Source organism: Geotrypetes seraphini, chromosome 3, assembly GCF_902459505.1.
Source record: "Geotrypetes seraphini chromosome 3, aGeoSer1.1, whole genome shotgun sequence".
Lineage (NCBI taxonomy): Eukaryota > Metazoa > Chordata > Amphibia > Gymnophiona > Dermophiidae > Geotrypetes > Geotrypetes seraphini.
Window position 1 is genome coordinate 231,452,051 of NC_047086.1, and position 18,876 is coordinate 231,470,926.

Here is an 18,876-nt window from a genome sequence, read left to right on the forward strand (position 1 = left end):
AACCCACAAGAAGGATTCCAATGCAAGCCAACGCCAGGATGAGGGAAGATGGAAGTGCACAGAGGACACGGATCTATGGCTGGAGAGATGGACATACACCAGGGACACAGACCTATAGCTAGAGAAGAGAAGATGGAGAGGACAGCAATCGTCGTAGGGGACTCCATCATCAGACAAGTCGACAGCTACATAGCAGGAGGAAGACAGGACCAGCTGGTGACTGGGAGCCAAAGTAGAAGACAGATCATCAACAGGATCATCGACAGCATGGAAGAGAAAGATACGGCGATGGTGATCCATGTGGAGACAAACAACGTGAGCAACAGGAACTACAACATGGAAGTACTGAAGGACTAGTTCCGGATGCTAGGAAGGAAGCTGAAGACCGGAACGCAGAGGGTAGCGTTCTCGGAGATCCTGCCAGTACCCAGGGCCCATGAGAAGAGGCAGACGGAGCTGCAAACAGTCAATGCATGGATGCGGCACTGGTGTGAGAAAGAAGGATTCCACTTCGTGCACAACTGGATGTCGTTCTGGGGGAAGAGCAAGCTATTCAGGAAGGATGGACTCCACCTCAGCAGAGACAGAATAAGGCTACTTGCAAGCAACATCAAGAGAGAAATTGAGAAGTTTTTAAACTAAGAAGAAGGGAAAAGCCGACAGTCAATGGTTTGGGAACCGGTATACCCAGAGGATACCGTGCAGAAAGATAACGGGGAAGACTCTCCAGATCATAAGCAAGACAGAAATCCCGACAGATCAAAAGGGACACAAGAGGGAAGGAAATACAAGAGAGTAACAGGCCGCAAACTCAAGTGTATGTACACGAACGCAAGGAGCCTAAAGAATAAGATGGGTGAATTAGAAGCTATGACACAAAGAGATAACCTTGACATCATCGGCATCACAGAAATATGGTGGAACGAGGAAAACGTCTGGGACACTGTGCTATCGGGATACAAACTATACCGCAGAGACAGAGTGGCTCAAAAAGGTGGGGGCATTGTCCTATACGTCAAAGAGGAAATTGAGTCTACCGGAAAGAACACGAAGAATAAGTTAGAGTCTCTATGGGCCAAAATTCCGGGATCAAATGGAACAGAAACAAAGATCAGCATTTACTACCAACCTCCAGGGCAGTCTGAAGAAATTGATGAAGAAATGACGGGACAAGATTAAACACAACTGCAAGGGAGGCAACGTAGTTATCATGGGTGACTTAAAATTATCCGGGAATAGACTGGAACCTAGGCACCTCCGGCAGCGGTAGGGAGACCAAGTTCCTGGATATTGTAGGCGATTTTGGATATTGTAGGCGATAGCTTCCTGAACACCTTGTCAAGGAGAATACGAGAGGCAATGCAATTCTGGACTTAATTCTAAATGGACTACGAGGACTGGCACATGGTGTAGAAGTAGAGGGGACGCTGGGAAAAAGTGATTACAATATGATCCGCTTCGACCTGGACACAGGGGCGAAACATCGCTCCAGAACGATGGGCACGGCGCTGAACTTCCGAAAAGGGAATTACCAAGAGATGAGACTCATGGTGGGGAAGAAGATTAAGAGTATAAGCACTGTAAAGACGTTAGAACAAGCATGGTCCCTTTTTAAGGACACAGTCACCGAGGCGCAAAATCTATATATACTGCGTATTAGCAAGGGATCCAAGAAAAAGAACCGGCGTGGGTCACTGTAATGATGAAAGAAGCGATCAGAGACAAGAAGACTTCGTTTAAGGAATGGAAAAGGTCAAAAACGGATGAAAACTGGAAAAAGCACAAACAGCATCAAAGCAAGTGCTATAAGGTGGTCAGAGGGACCAAAAAAGACAAGGAAAAAATAGACAAGGAGGCGAAAAATTTCAAGCCGTTCTTTCGATATATTAAGGGGAAACGACCAACGAAGGAAGCGGTGGGGCCTTTGGATGACCATGGAAAAAGGGAGTGCTTAAGGAGGACAAAGCCATCGCCGACAAATTGAACACATTTTTTGCGTCTGTGTTTACCAAAGAAGAGATACACAAAATACCGGAAACCGACAGGCTTTATGCGGGAAATGAAGACAGGAAACTGACAGGATTGACGATCAGTCTAGAAGAGGTATGCAAGCAGATTGATAGGCTTAAAAATGATAAATCCCCAGAACCGGATGGCATCCATCCGAGGGTAATCAAGGAATTGAAAGGGGCTATAGCTGAACTGCTTTAGCCAACAGCCAATCTGTTGATCAAATCAGGAAGGATTCCAAAAGACTGGAAGGTAGCGAATGTTACGCCAATCTTCAAGAAAGGTTTGAGGGGTGATCCAGGAAACTATGTCGAGTCTGACCTCAGTACCGGGAAAGATGGTAGAGGCGCAGATAAAGGACCACATTATTGAGCATTTTGACAGAAAGCGATCTGATAAGACCAGCCAGCACGGCTTCAGCAAAGGAAGATCTTGCTGCACTTCTTCGAGGGAGTAAACAGGCAGATAAAGGCGACCTGGTCGACACTGTATATCTGAATTTTCAGAAGGCGTTTGACAAGGTTCTGTATGAACGACTACTTCGAAAAATTACAAGCCATGGAATTAAGGGTGAAATACATGGATTAAAAACTGGCTGGTGGATAGGAAATAAGAAAGTGTGGGTAAATGGACAATACTCTGACTGGAAATAAGTCACCAGTGGAGTGCCACAAGGTTCGGTGCTTGGACCCGTGCTCTTCAACATATTTATAAACGATCTGGAAATTGGTACGACGAGTGAAGTGATTAAATTTGCAGATGATACTAAGTTATTCAGAGTAGTGAAAACACAGGAGGATCGCGAAGATCTGCAACGTGACAAACACACTTGAGAAATGGACCGCGACATGGCAAATAAAGTTCAACGTGGATAAGTGTAAGGTGATGCATGTCAGTAACAAAAAATCTTATACACAAATACAGGATGTCCGGGGCATTACTTGGAGAGACTCTATAGGAAAGAGATTTGGGAGTGCTGGTCAACAGGTCAATGAAGCCATCCGCACAATGTGCAGCGGCGGCAAAAAGGGTGAATAGGATGCTAGGAATGATTATGAAGGGGATCACGAACAGATCAGAGAAGGCTATCATGCCGCTGTACCGGGCCATAGTACGCCCACACCTGGAATACTGCGTCCAGCACTGGTCGCCATACATGAAAGGGTCCAGAGAAGAGCGACTAAACTGGTTAAGGGGCTGGAGGAGTTGCCGTACAGTAAGAGATTAGAGAAACTGGGCCTTGAAAAGAGGACACAGAGGGGGCATTCAAGATACTGAAGGGAATAGACTTAGTAGATAAAGACAGGTTGCTCACCCTCTCCAAGGTACGGAGAATGAGAGGGCACTCTCTAAAGTTAAAAGGGGATAGATTCTGTACAAACGTAAAGAAGTTCTTCTTCACCCAGAGAGTGCTGGAAAACTGGAACGCTCTTCTTCCGGAGGCTGTTATAGAGGGGAAATACCCTCCAGAGATTCAAGACAAAGTTAGACAAGTTCCTGCTGAACCAAAACGTACACAGTTAGGACTGGTCTCAGTTACGGCACTGGTCTTTGACCTAGGGGCCGCCACGGTAGCGGATTGCTGGGCACGATGGACCACTTGCCTGACCCAGCTGCGGCAATTCTTACATTCTTAATCTGGAGATTCTCTGATTACTGTGCCCTCAAAGCGAGCTTGAGATGACAAATCCATTCAATCATCAGCCAGGGAAAACACTTAAAAAAAACAGAAACCATAGGCAAGAAAGAAGCAACACTGCTACCCCCTCTGACTGCCACTCCCTGCATCTGCTGAAGAAGCTAGAAGCTTTGAATTTCAAGACGAGGCCATGAGGTCTAGTTCTAGAAGATCTCACCTTTATACAAAGAGCTGGAACACCTGAGCGAATAGTTCCCAATTTCCAGGATGTAGAATATTTTACTACTACTATTTATTATTTCTGCAGCGCTGTATATTTTAACATACAATAGACAGTCCCCGCTCAGATTTTGTGGTGAGAAAGTCTATCTAAACCCATTTCCTGTCTTGTAAAATGATGCGCTGACAGAAGAGGAAGATGAGATTCCACCCATTTAAGTAGAACCATTACTTTACTTGCCAACCGAGTACATCATGTACTTTCCTGGCTGTAGAGAAATACCACCGTCATAACACTGTCCTAAGAATGAATGGTCTTAAACTCCTGAAAAGGTAGCCTGACCATGCTTCAGTCCAGAAGACTGAACGAGTACCGAGTCTACTTTTAATACCAGACCCACTGCGCTGAGGATTAAAGGCACTGAGCCTCCCCCCCCCCCCCCCCCCGAAACCCGACAGTCTGGGATGTTTGGTGACTATAAGCCAGTCAAGCAAAGACCGAGGCATGCCTTTGAAAAGATTAATCTCGCTGAGCCACCAAATGATAGAGCGATGCTTGAGGAGCCTACTAGATACTACAATTGGAGCCTTGAGATACCAGGAACCACTGGAACAAAAGCGACTGCTGTAGCGTTCTCACATGAAAGCGAGTCGAAGTTCCCAGTGAAGTCACCACTATAGATCATAGAACCTGTACAGAATCCCATACTCTTGTTCTTGGTGACTGAAGAAGGCGGCAAACCTGAGACAGTAACCTATCGCCCCAGTCTCTGGGAAGAAACACATTCCTCTCCTATGTGAGCAACATCCCCCAATATTCCAATAATTAGTACAGGAGAAAAGAGCTCTTTGGAAATTTGAAGATTTACATCCAAAGAATTGAAGAACATAACATAAGAACATAAGCAATGCCTCCACTGAGTCTGACCCGAGGTCCATCGTGCCCAGCAGTCCGCTCATGCGGCGGCCCAACAGGTCCAGGACCTGCGCAGTAGCCCCCTATCTATACCCCTCTATCCCTCTCTTCAGCAGGAAATTGTCCAATCCTTTCTTGAACTCCAGTACCGTACTCTGTCCTATTACGTCCTCTGGAAGCGCATTCCAGGTGTCCACCACCTGCTGAGTAAAGAAAAACTTCCTAGCATTTGTTTTGAATCTATCCCCTTCCAATTTTTCCAAATGCCCTCTTGTTCTTATATGTTTTGAAAATTTGAAGAATCTATCTCTCTCTACTTTCTCTATGCCCTTCATGATCTTGTAGGTCTCTATCATGTCTCCTCCGAGTCTCCGCTTTTCCAGGGAGAAGAGCTCCAGCCTCTCCAATCTTTCAGTGTATGAAAGGTTTTCCATGCCCTTAATCATTCGTGTCGCTCTCCTCTGGACCCTCTCAAGTATTGCCATATACTTCTTAAGGTACGGTGACCAATACTGAACACAGTACTCCAGATGCGGGCACACCATTGCCCGATACAACGGCAGGATGACTTCTTTTGTTCTGGTCGTAATACCATTTTTAATAAATACCCAACATTCTGTTTGCCTTCTTCGCGGCTGCTGCACATTGCGCCGATGACTTCATTGTTGTATCCACCAGTACACCCAAATTTCAAGGTTACTTCCCTCTAATACTAATCCCCCCATTTGGTAGCTGAACATCGGGTTCTTTCTCCCTATATGCATGACCTTGCATTTCCCTACATTGAATTTCATCTGCCATTTATTCGCCCACTCCTCCAGTTTGTTTAGGTCCCTTTGTAGGTCCTCACACTCTTCCGTAGTTCTAACCCTTCTACAGAGTTTAATGTCATCCGCAAATTTTATAATTTCACATTTTGTCCCCGTTTCCAGGTCATTAATAAATACATTGAACAGCAGCGGTCCAAGTACAGACCCCTGCGGAACTCCGCTCGTGACTTTCCTCCAGCCCGAGTAGTGACCTTCACTCCAACCCTCTGTCTCCTGCCTGCCAACCAGTGTTTGACCCATCTGTGTACGTCCCCTTCCACCCCGTGGTTCCACAGCTTCCTAAGTAGCCGCTCATGGGGTACCTTGTCAAAGGCCTTTTGGAAGTCAAGGTAAATGATGTCTACAGGTTCCCCTTTGTCCAACTGGCTGTTTACCCCCTCAAAGAAGTGCAGTAAGTTTGTTTGGCAAGTTTAAATGAAAGAAATCACCCGTTTGTGTCTGACAAATTGACCTGGCTGGAAGACATCCGAACCAAGCTGTCATCTAAGTAAGTATGTACCTGAATCTCCTGTTTGCGCCAAAATACCACTATTGCCCTTATTTTCTAAAATGTTTGTGGAGCTGTAACTAGGCCAAATGGATCTGCCAAAACTGATAGCGCTGCTCGATGAGAGCCAAGCGAAGATAGTGCTAATTCGGTGTCCATAGGGAAATTATAAATAGTCTCACAGTTTTTCTACGGACATGTCTAACTCTGAGAAATTAATTTACCAGAATGAGATCCAGCTCCCATCTGATCAATTCCCCTGTCTTAGACACTATGAAGTAAATGGAATAACTTCCCTTAGTTCCTGAAGAACTAAAACTACTGCCCTGAGTACCAGTAACATTTAAAAGGTCTTGCACGAACGTAACCTTTGGAAGCTCAATACATGACGACTCCAAGAAAGAATCTGAAATGGGAGGAGGATTCAAAGTTGCAAGCATCCTAAAAAAATGCCCAAAGCCCCTGATCTGACATCATAGTGTCTCCCCCATCATGAGAAAGCATAAAGAATTACCAGAGGAAGTGAAGACCCCTTCAGAATGAAGAACAGACAGTAGGGGAACAGCTGGACGAGAGTTGTAAATTCTGGAAGAAAGAACTTTCCCACAAAAAAAAATCCAGCTTTGCAATGTAAGATAAGAGTATGTTGTAATTCTGAAAACAGTACTAACTCCATGCAATGTTAGCCAAAAACTTACTGCCTTCAAAGTGAAGACGTACTAGACATAATCTAGAAGCTGCATTGACTGCCCCATGGGAAACAATCTGCACCCTAATTGTTATCAGACAAAGCTCGCATCCCTAAAGAGAGCTTCAGGGATGATTCCAACAGTCACATAGCGTTTGCTACTCTGTGGGTTTGGGAGAATAGGTAACTTGTCCCTGGTTAGAAGGAGCCACACAGCTCTTTCTGCCAGTGTGAGGGACTGTCTAGCACAGTAGTCTCAAACTCGCAGCCCAGGGACCACATGCGGCCTACCAGGTACTATTTTGAGGCCCTCGGTATGTTTTATCATAATCACAAAAGTAAAATAAAACAGCTTCTTGATCATATGTTTTTAGTTATAAATTGCAATATTATTATTAAGACTTAGCCAAAAGGAAAGATTTAAAAACTATAAAGAGTTTTACCTCATGCAAAATTGTAATTTCTTTAATAAGACATTAACTATTTTTTCTGAGGCCCTCCAAGTACCTACAAATCAAAAATGTGGCCCTGCAAAGGATTTGAGTTTGAGACCACTGTACTGGACTAAGGGCTAGATTTACTAAGCTCACCGATCAAGACCCGACCACTTAGTGACTCGATTTCCCTCTGACCCGATTCACTAACCTCGTGGCCGATCATCCTCCAATCCGATCTGCGCATGCAAATGAAGGGAAATGGCATGTAAAGTAGGCAGGCATCGATTCACTAACCAGAAACTGGAACACTGAGTGGGCTGGCCAATCAACAAACAAGTGACTGCTGGGGACAAGTCGCTCACATTGCTTCCGACTGCATCTCCTGCTCTCTGCCCCCGATCACCGCCCTGCTGTCTGCCCCCGACTTTCCTGGCCTTCCCCCTTGGTGCGAGCCTGTGGTTTTAACCTGCAGGTTTAAAGCGGCTTAAAACCATGGGCTCACTTTAGTCAAAAGAAAAAAAAAAAAAAAAAAAGTCGCTGCTCTATAAGCATGGGTCGCCCTGCAGTCGGTTGGGAGCAAGATTCCGAGCGTACTCATTTGCATGAGGAAGCATCATGAATTGGCCCCCCGCCAATGGATTGGATCACTCACGGATCGGATCTGATCCGATCCGTGGGCTTAGAGAATCTTGCCCTATTACTGCTGATGTTACAATGGGTGATCATTGGCATCCAGTGATCACTGCATGGTACGGTTGTATATTAAGATGGGTATAGAGCAGTGGTCTCAAACTCAAACCCTTCGCAGGGCCACATTTTGGATTTGTAGGTATTTGGAGGGCCTCAGAAAAAAATAGTTAATGTCTTATTAAAGAAATTACAATTTTGCATAAGGTAAAAAACTCTTTATAGTTTATAAATCTTTCCTTTCGGCTAAGTCTTAATAATAATATTGTCATTTATAGTTAAAGAGACATATGATCAAGAAACTGTTTTATTTTACTTTTGTGATTGATAAACATACTGAGGGCCTCAAAATAGTACATGGCGGGCTGCATGTGGCCCCCCAGGCCACCAGTTTGAGACCACTGGTCCAGTATGACCCATTCCAGTACAATGACTTCAAAGCAGTACAACAATGAAGAAAATATAGAAATGTTGTAGTTTAACAGCTCCCCCCCTCAACACACACACACTCCTTTCACAAAACCATAGTGCGTCAGAGCTGTTAGTGCTACCGCCGGTGCTAAAAAAAAAAAAAATGCGCTATAGTTTTGTAAAGGGGGGTTAAATACATCCTTCCCCCTTAATGTGAAATTATTTTTTGATAACTATGCAAAATATAAGTATGATCAGAAAAATACAATTAGTCAGCATCGTTTTGTCAATGAACCCACCAATCCTCCTGCCCCCTTCTGCTTTTACTGCAAGATCCACCTGCATTAAGCTTATAGAACCATAACACAAAAACTGTCAATGGACAACAAATGACTTGTAATATACTACAAAAGAGGCCTACTCGGTATACTTAAAATCCACTATTTGACTCTAGTCATTCATTGGATTACTCCCAATTTAGAGATTCATAAATTTGCTCAAATAAAAATTTGGAAAAAGCTTATGAAATAAAGACAAAAATTAGAGATAAAGGATTAAGTTGTGAAGAAACCTACATTAGATCACTTTTTAAAGTTGGCAAAATTATGACCCTACTTTCTGCCAAAGTGCCAGTAGTAATCTATAAAGGACTGGAGTTCAAATGTTGTTTGGAGAAGTTCCTGAAGGAAAAAGCCCAATAAATTAAGCAATGTTTAGAATCGAGCTCTAAGAAACGGGTATGTACCAGGAACTCATAATTCCAACTGGCCACTAGTGCTGCCCGATTCAGGAAAAAAAAATTTTGATTCGATTCAAGTGGGTGTTTTTTTCAAACATCCTGGTGGGTTTATTTTATAGCCTCTACACCCCTTTTATAGCTGTTCACCTCCATTGCTCTCTCCTACCCACACTGGCGCTGTGGTGTAAACAAAATAAAACAAACAAAAATGACTTTTTCCTCTCTCTGTTAAATCCTAGCTCACGTTCGCGATCTAACACCACCTCTGGCAGGATACACATTTCAAATCTGACATATTGTAATCACAAAATAGAAAATAAAATTATTTTTCTATCTTACGTTGTTTGGTCATTCAAATCATTTAGGTCCCAGGCTCAGGTTTGTCTTCTGATAACTCGCTTGCCAGGGTCTCCTGCCCATTTGTCGTTTTCTTCTTTCTCCGTGCTAACTATCCATAAGAACATAAGCAGTGCCTCCGCCGGGTCAGACCATAGGTCCATCCTGCCCGGCAGTCCGCTCCCGCGGCGGCCCAAACAGGTCACGACCTGTCTGAATCACCAGAAGGGGCTCCCTTGCCACCTTGGTTTCTCATTGAAGTCCTATCTTCCCATCGTAGTCCTAACCTCCGGTCTTGTACATGCACGACCTGTTGGGTTTCTATACTTATTACCTGGTTAGCTTTCTATACCTGTGTTACATCCCAGCACCTCTCTCAGTATCCCATGATCCCTTTATCCCTCAGGAATCCGTCCAATCCCTGTTTGAATCCCTGTACCGTACTCTGCCTGATCACTTCCTCCGGTAGCGCATTCCAAGTGTCCACGACCCTTTGGGTGAAAAAAAACTTCCTTGCATTTGTTTTGAACCTATCTCCCTTCAGTTTCTCCGAATGCCCCCTCGTACTTGTTGTCCCCTTCAGTCTGAAGAATCTGTCCCTATCCACCCTCTCTATGCCCCTCATGATCTTGAAAGGGTCTTCCATCTTCCATCTCTGTCCTCCCCTTCCATTTCCCTTCCCTCCCCTGGAGGTCTGGCATATTTTCTTTTTTCATCTCCATCCCCAGATTCACCTTTTCATCCTTCATCTCTTCCTCCTTCCCCACCACCCCAGGGTCCACCATTTCTCCCTTTTTCTTCCCAACTACCCTCCTATCCAGTATCTCTACCCCCCTCCACACCATCCCTTGTGTCCAACTTCTCTCCCTTTCTGTTCCTTCCTTCCCTAAATCCCATTGTCCACCATCTGTTTTTAGACCCATTATTTTTCCCCCCAAAGTCCGGCATATGCACGTCTTTTTGAAACCCCCCCTTCCTTCCTTCTCTCCGTGTACTTCTACACCAGGGTCCCCCCTCCCTCGAAGGCCTGCAATCATCCCCAAAGGCCTCCGTGTTCCCCCACGACCTCCCACACATCCATTTACCTAATTCCAGCAGCGGAGCATCCTGCAGAGAGGATCGCCGGTACTTTAGCAATCCTTGCAGGTTGCTATAGGCCTCTGGAGGTGTCTTTCCTCTGCCGCAGTCCCGCCCCTCCTCCGACATCAGAGGCAGGATCGCAATAGAGGGACGACAGCTATGGCAACCTGCAAGGATCGCTAAAAGTACTGGCGATCATCTCTGTAGGATGCTCTGCTGCTGGAATTAGCTAAATGGACGCGCGAGAGGCCAGGGGGGGGAAGCGCAGCACTTCCTGACTGACCCTCCCCCCTCGCCTTCTAAAGAAGGGGCGGCAGCAGATGGCCAGCTAAAGGCAGCGCTGCCGATCCTGCTTTAGGGGGGGGAGGGGAGGAGGGTCAGTCACCGAATCGGGAAGCCAATTTTTTTTGTTTTTAAATGTACTTGAATCGATTCACCCGAAGTGAATCGGTGAATCGGGCAGCACTACAGGCCACTGTTAAAACAGGATGCTGGGTCTAACTGAACTTAGGTCTGTGGCTTGTGTTAGATTCTTAAAGAGGAAAGAATAAAAATAAAGATATACACTTCTTCCTCCGTATTCGGTTTCAGCAATCGCGGTTTCAATTATTCGCAGTTTTTAGCTAGCTGGCTCCTCCTCCCAAATTACATCAGCCTCCATAGAGAAATTGCTGATTCCAAGCATTTACAGAGAAAATCGTTCACTTCCAGCACTTTCTTTACCGTGTTTTGCCTCCCCTTCAGGAACAGGCCAGGTCTCCCACCATATTACTTGCAGTTTCACCATATTCATGATGGTTTTTAATAGAAAACAGCGAACAACATATGAAAAGGTTATTTGCAGTTTTTCTGTGTTTGCGGGTCTGTTTAATCCCCTATCACAGTGAATATGCAGGGAGAAGTGTAAGATTTTCCCCGACTCCTCAAATATTTATTTTAGCCCAGACTAAAAAAAAAAAAAAAAAAAAAAAGTTATATCCCGTTACATAATAAATGGTAGAACAGAATTCAAACCCGAAATCTTAAATTTAATGACTTTCCCACAATCTAGCTTAATCCAGTCTTTCACCAGGAATGGGAGCTTCTAATATTTATTAATCACCTTTTCATAAAGAGATTTACCCAAAGCGATTTACGATACACTTCTGAATCTGTCCTAGAGGGCTCACTAACTATGGTACCTAGGGAAATGGAGGGTCAAGTGACTTGCTCAGGGTCACAAGGAGCAGCTCCAAGTTTGAACTTGAATCTTCAGGGTGCACAGGCAGCAGCTCTAACCACTAAGCCACTCCTCTACCCTTTAGAGCAGAGGTGCCCACACTTTATGGGCTTGCGAGCTACTTTTATAATGACTAAGTCAAAATGATCTACCAACAATAAAATTAAAAAAAAAACACAAAGCACACTGAAAGGCAGAGAAAATGTTAATTATTCATATCCCGGGTTTTTTCAAAGAGGTCACGGCAGATGACTCTATGCAATGTCACCTCAGTAACAAAATACAAAAATAGACAAATACACCCCCTCCCTTTTTACTAAACCACAATAGTAGGTTTTAGCACAGGGAGTTACGCTGAATGCCTCGTGCTGCTCTCAATGCTCATAGGCTCCCTGCACTAAAAAACGCTATTGCGGTTTAGTAAAAGGGAGCCATAGTGCAAAATATAGACAGCAGATATAAATTCTCAAAACCGACACATTTTGATCACTAAATTGAAAATAAAATCATTTTTCCTACCTTTGCTGTTTGGTGATTTCATGAGTCTCTGGTTGCACTTTCTTCTTCTGACTATGCATCCAATCTTTCTTCCTTTCTTTCAGCCTCCTGTATGTTTCCTTTCCTCCAGACCTCATTCTCTCCCCCAACTTTTTCTTTCTGTCTCCCTGTTCCCCCTTCTTTCTGTCTCCCTGTCTGCCCCCTTTCTTTCTTTCTCCGTGCCCTCCCCCAAGCCACTCGGTTTGCTGCCACCACCATCGGGGAACAGCCCCCAAGCCACCGCTGTCCCAAACTTTCCCTGCAGAAGCGTCGCGCTGACCAGCATTCCGCTCCCTGACGTCAATTCTGACGTAGGAGAGGAAGTTCCGGGCCAACAAGGCATTTCTCCTCATTCCATCCAGCCTGAGCTCCATCTCTCCTTGATCCAGCATTTCCCTTCTGTGTCTGTCAGAATTACCATTCCACCTATTTTCCAGCATCACCCTTCTTTGTGTCCAACTCATCTATATCCCTATCTCACCACTTTTTCAGAATCTTCATTTGTCTCTGTCCTTGTCTTTACCCCATGTTCACCATTTACCCTTTCAGTGTCTTTATCTCCCCCCCCCACACACTTTTTCAGCATTACTTCTATGTCTCTATTTCACCTCCTCTTCATGTCCCCTCTGTATCTCTATCCTTATTCAGTAGGTCCTGCTTACTCTTTCTCTTCTTTGTGTCACTATCTCCATTTTCAGCTTTCCCCCCTTTTCCTTTGTTAATGCACCCTGTAGCCAGAATCTTTCCACCCTCCCTCCACTCCGGCCCAGCCCAGTATGAAATATTTCCTTTTGTTTCCCTCCCCTCTCTCTTTCTCTCTCTCTTCTGCTCCCTCACCCACGAGTCCTGCATCTGGCCCTCTCCCTTCTACCTGCACCTGGCAAAACCCCCCTGGCTCCGCGGCTCTCTTAAGCAACTCGTCAGCAGCGGTGATAAAGACAAGCTGCCGACATCGAGGCCTTCCCTCTACGAGTCCCGCCTTTGGGGAAAAAGGAATTTGAAACAAGCGGGACTCGCAGAGGGTAGGCCCCGACGTCAGAAGCTTGTGTCGATCGCTGCTGCTGAGTTGCCGAAGAGAGCCGCAGAGCAGGGGGTGTGGCCGGAAGCAGGTAGAAGGGAGAGGGAGATAGGAAGGCTGTAGAAGCTCCGGAGCATGACACCGACCCCGGCCAGGATGATTTCTTTTTCAGGCTGTTGCTGCTGCCGCCGCCACGCCCCCCCCCCCCCCCCCCGAAATGACAAAAAAACAGCCTAATGCCCGGCGTCGGCGTCTTTGACGTCGGGGAGAGGAAGGCTGATAGGCCCGGTAGATCAGGACGGCAACACGAGTCTATCACAGAGCCCGGGATGGGCTCTGCGATCGACTCGTGTTGCCTTCCTGAGCTACCGGTCGATTGCAATCGACGCATTGGGCACCTCTGCTTTAGAGCTTCAATTATTCACATTTTCTAAATCCAACTTCATAATAAATTGCCTATTCATGTTCAATTAGACCATATGCCTACTTCGACAAGTCATTTCACCCCCCAGGTGGAAAGGAGTATCTTGCCTTCATCCTATTAAACTGAAACACTGGATTCTCATACATATTTAGTTTCAAACTTCTGTCCTTTGCCATTTACTAGAGCTCACTTTATTGAAGGATAAAAATCTCTCTTTATAGAACATATATATTGATATGCTTATAAAAACTGCCTTTCCAAACAGTAACATTTCAGCCTAAGTACCAGCAAGAAAATCACTGCAGGGAAATTCAGTCACACTATTTAGAGCACTTGGAAAACATGGATATTGTTATTATGCTCTGTACTTCACACTGCCGTCAAGTTGCCAGATGACGTTCCAGAAAGCTGAGTCTCCTCCTAATCTATCAAAACATATCAAATTCAGTCTAATTTAAGGAGTTCTGTTCAGTACACCGTTATCAGCACAGGCACTTTTTGCAAGTTAGGCTCTTTATACAAGATGTCTCTGGAAAATGGACTCCAGCCCTGAAAGGAATATAAAAAGCAGAACCTTAAACATGGGGCAAATAAACCTAACTCTACACACTAGCAATCAGCAGTATGTTACCTTAGGTGGTAGGGCAATCCCAAAAGACAAACCTAGCCCTATAAGTATTCAAACACTTTCAACACAATTTTACACCCCAAAATGATTCACTCACCCCACCATTATTATGTACAGATTTTCTTTTTAATTTCCATTATCTGTTAATTCTCTCCTTTTATATGCATGGACTTTGTCTAGACAGAATTCTCTTCCCTGTGTTCTATGACGCCAGGGACATCACTAAAACTGAATATAAGCAGCACTAATTGAGCAATGCAAGAACATACATGCACAAACAATACTGTCATTATGTGTTAGAAATAAGTAGCAAGATGTGTGCATTTCGTATGCTGAGCTACTGGCGTACTTCAGCTTTTCCCCCTTTATTTGGAGAATAAAAATGGCCTCTAGAATCACTCTGGAAATACTAAAATGTCCTTCCTAATTGATGGGATGTAGTTGTGAAATTTGCCTTACGTGGCGACACCCCAGCAACATTGCTATGAAATTGTGGCAAATAGTCCTCAGAAGAGGTTCCCACATACCCTTAAGTCAGCCATTCCCAGCCTGAACACCCAGTTCCATTAGTTTTCAGGATATCCACAATGAGTACATGAGATAAACCATTGTTTCAATTACTTGCAAATCTAACTCATGAATATTCACTGCTATTCTAAAACATGATGGGCCCAGGTGTGCCCTGAGGGCTGGATTGGGAATGGCTGCCTTACGCTTTTGCAAAACACCTTTAAAAAGATGAGGGCAGAACTATGCGATGGTTCAAAATTTAGCTAGAATCACATTAAAGCCTATGCTTGATGGAGATTTAAGTGATGGATTTTCAACCATTTTCGTCAATAAGAATGGTCAGTTTTGTGCCAATTAATTTTATTTTGTGAATTAAAGAACACTGCTATTGTATGCAACATCCAAGACAGAAGTCCGACCCATGCACCAGCAGTTCAAGCAGTCGGGGGGGGGGGAGGGGAAGGGGGATGGCCATGACTCATCTACCTTCACAGGTTTCTACAGGAAAAGTGCTTGGGATACTGAAAATATATATCACACTATAGCAGAGGTTCTCAACCAGTCCTCGGGACACACCACGTCAGTCTGGAGGCAGTGCATGCAAATCTCTCATGTATATTCATTGTGGATTTCTTGAAAGCCAAACTGGCTTGGTTATATCCTGAGGACTGGGTTGAGAACCCCTGCTCTAAGACTGACACCAACCAAAAGCACTGTGCATTGCACTCAAAGCCGAGAGAGAAAAGAGGAGCCCATAACTTGATGCAAGGGGGGGAGGGGGGAAACAACAAGACTGCAGTAACAGAAAAAGCATTTCGTACTGGTGGAGATATCTCTCCTCTAAGCAACTATTCTTTACTATGCAACTAGTAAGAGAAGAACCTCACATACCAAAAAAAACAAGCAATATACAACAAAATGAAGAACAAATTTTGACCTTATTGCATTGGGTGCCCCACTGGATGGACTACAAAGTTTAAGCACATCTATGCTTCTTCCATATTATATTTCATAAATTCCAGGAGGCAGCTCTTGGCTCGTTTCAATGCATCATGTCATGCGCAAGAATTTTAGTTTCTCAGTCATACTGCCATAGAAGTAAAGTTCACACACAGAAAACTAACTCAGTTGGAGCCATTACTTTGAGCTGGCAAAAATATTTTAACTGCAAATTCCCCACAATTTGTTCCCTTCTGTGAACTTTTCAATTCCATACACACACAGGCAATACAGTAAATACCGGTACTAAGAGCTAGCACCCAAGTCCTCCATCTCCTTCCAAACTCACTTCCTTTATTTGCAAAAATTTTTTTTTATTAAATCCCAATACTTTAATCCAACCACCAACTCCTGTCTACAGGAAATACTGTACATTTGGCCCATTTTGCATACAGAAGTATTTCTCTCAGTCATAATATATTCTAAGCATTAAAAAATTTCATTCCAGCAACCAGTTTCTAGACTCCCACCCCATATGCTCAAAAGCTTACCATGCAAGATTAGTTGTAACCACTCATTTGCAAGGGAGCTCAGCTTCTGATGCACAAAAGGGTAATGGGAAGCCTTTAAAAATGCAATAGCAGCCACTGAGAATCCTATGTAAATGCATTATAAAGGAACACAGTAGTATTTAAATGAGCATGCCGTGTAATGCATAGCAAGAACACCTTTTACCATGCAAACTTTTCCAGTAGGTCTGAAGCTGTTGTTGACTTTAGGAGAAGTTTGCTTGAATTTTAAGTTCTGCTTGGTCTTGTGCCTAACAACCGTGTCTGAAATCACGGTAGAATTCAGCTGGGAGTTTTGGGTTGTTGTTTTTTTTAACCCTTGCCTCCAGTGATCACAAACCTGCACCAATGGGTCTGCGCACAAGAGCTGTGCCTAATGCTCAGCTCTTGAGCACAGGTACAATACCTCCCCTTTTTACCACAATACTTAAAACAATGTGCATATAATTTTGCATGGTCTGTGTTTAGCATTGCCTAGCAAATTAAAGTTGCTCCCAACCCAGTGGTTTCCACTAGGCTACCAGAGTTCTATGCATCCAGTCCTAAATTTCCATGTTAATTAACACAGAACACTGAACCACTTTAGAGCAAGCGTCAGTTTTCTACTGAAGTACACCCTCCAGTGATTACATAAAGATATGAACTAAATCCAAAAAAACGTAATCACGCATCTGTTCTCCCAAACCCCGGAAAACAGACTGGCTCATAAACAGGTGATGTTAGGTGCATTCCTGTCTGTCAGAGTTGCACAAACAAGTCAGTCTAGTTAAAAAGCTCAGCATGTGACCCTTCTATAAACATGATTATCTTTGCAGATAGGTGTCTACACAATTTCAAAAGATGCCTTTAATGTCAGACATTACACCAGGAGAGGTCTCTCTTTCTCCTGATCTGGAATTAGAAAAGCCTTTGAGGGAAGGGAAGCATTGCTAGCAAAAGATGTAGTGATGGGGATTTCCACATTCTGTGTTCATAAGAGAAAAATGCTGTGCAAATCTATCAAGTTACAAACATACGCGACTATAAATTGTATGCAGCCACTTACCTAGGAAATAATAATAATTAAAAAAAAAAAGAAACCAAGCTTTTAAACTAAGTGTCTAAAGCAACTATTTGCTTTCAATTCTGACTGGGCAAAGAATCCCTCAGTCTACCCAGAGCCACAAAAAGTCTATTGAGCACAAAACAGATCAAACCTGGAGCCTTTCCTACACCTTTTACAGAAGAGAAACTATGCAATTTTAAATCTTATTCTGGTTCCATTTACCAAACACACACACAAGTTTCATAAAATGCCAACCCCATAACCATAAAAGCATCAACAAGAACAGAGACACCTGCACAGCAGTGTAAAATCGAGAGAACAGTCCGGTCTACACACAGCATAGTTATAAAATACAGCCTAAAGTAAATATAGTTAGCATATTATTTTAAAAGCCCTAAGCAGAAGACACCTGTGCAGCCATGGTATTTACCAAATAGCATTTAATACACCTACACAAACTTAGAAAGAAAAAGGGAAAATGACAAAATTTCGAGGCTGCATTGATGCTTTGTGCTATTATAAATCATTTCCAAAACTCCAAAAACACAGAACCTTCTCTGAAGGTCTAAATTCCACCTTCTCTACAGCCTCCTAATCCAATGACAAGAAAGTGTGGAAGAAAAGGGAAAAACTCCATCTACACGGCAATCACAGTGCCACAAGTCCCAGACTGCCTGTTACTGCTCTAGTTCAAACTTCCAACTAAACACCTCCAAGCTAATCAATGCTACACTTAAACCCCCATCACGAAAAAGCACCTAATGGTCGAACTAGCAGTTGTGGTTTGCAAAACCTATCCTACCACTAAGCATATTAAAACCACATTGTTATCTTGAGACAGACAATAGGCAAACTGATTGCTCAGCATTCTTTGATCATGACAGGTTCCAGCAGATTTCCCTTCTTGCCGGCACCACCAAAGTCCCTTCCAAACTAGAGGAAAAAAAAAAACAACAACTGATCATTGAGTTTAGGGCAGGGGTGTCAAAAGTCCCTCCTCGAGGGCCGCAATCCAGTCGGGTTTTCAGGATTTCCCCGATGAATATGCACGAGATCTATTTGCATGCACTGCTTTCATTGTATGCTAATAGATCTCGTGCATATTCATTGGGGAAATCCTGAAAACCCGACTGGATTGCAGCCCTGGAACAGGAACTTTTGACACCTCCGGTTTAGGGGGGAAGGAGAGAGCCTGCTTTTAGCAACTGAGCAGCAAGATTTGTTCGAGATCAGCTCCCCGCTCCCATCTATATGAGGTTTTAAAAGTTTTCACTGGCCAAAAAAAACCTGATCTTCTCCTTAGGTACGCCTGTATAAAGTCTATTTCTCGAACAAACAAAGCAAAAAACTGCAGACCTGGTACACGATGCAGGCAGGCTTTATTATGACAAGTAAATTTAGGTTAAAAACCTTTTACCAGGTGAGGGACCCAACACGGTCCGTGTTTCGGACTAACCTTCGTCAGGGGTCCAATTTTGGTAAAGTCTATTTCTCGACAAAAGCCAATA

General features: G+C 43.9%; 1 protein-coding gene across 4 annotated transcripts in view; it reads right to left on the minus strand.

Annotated features, from left to right (window-relative positions):
• The window catches only part of PTPRK (protein tyrosine phosphatase receptor type K), a 1,016,831-nt gene that overhangs the window by 996,834 nt on the left and 1,121 nt on the right, over positions 1–18,876 (minus strand). The window lies entirely within an intron of this gene.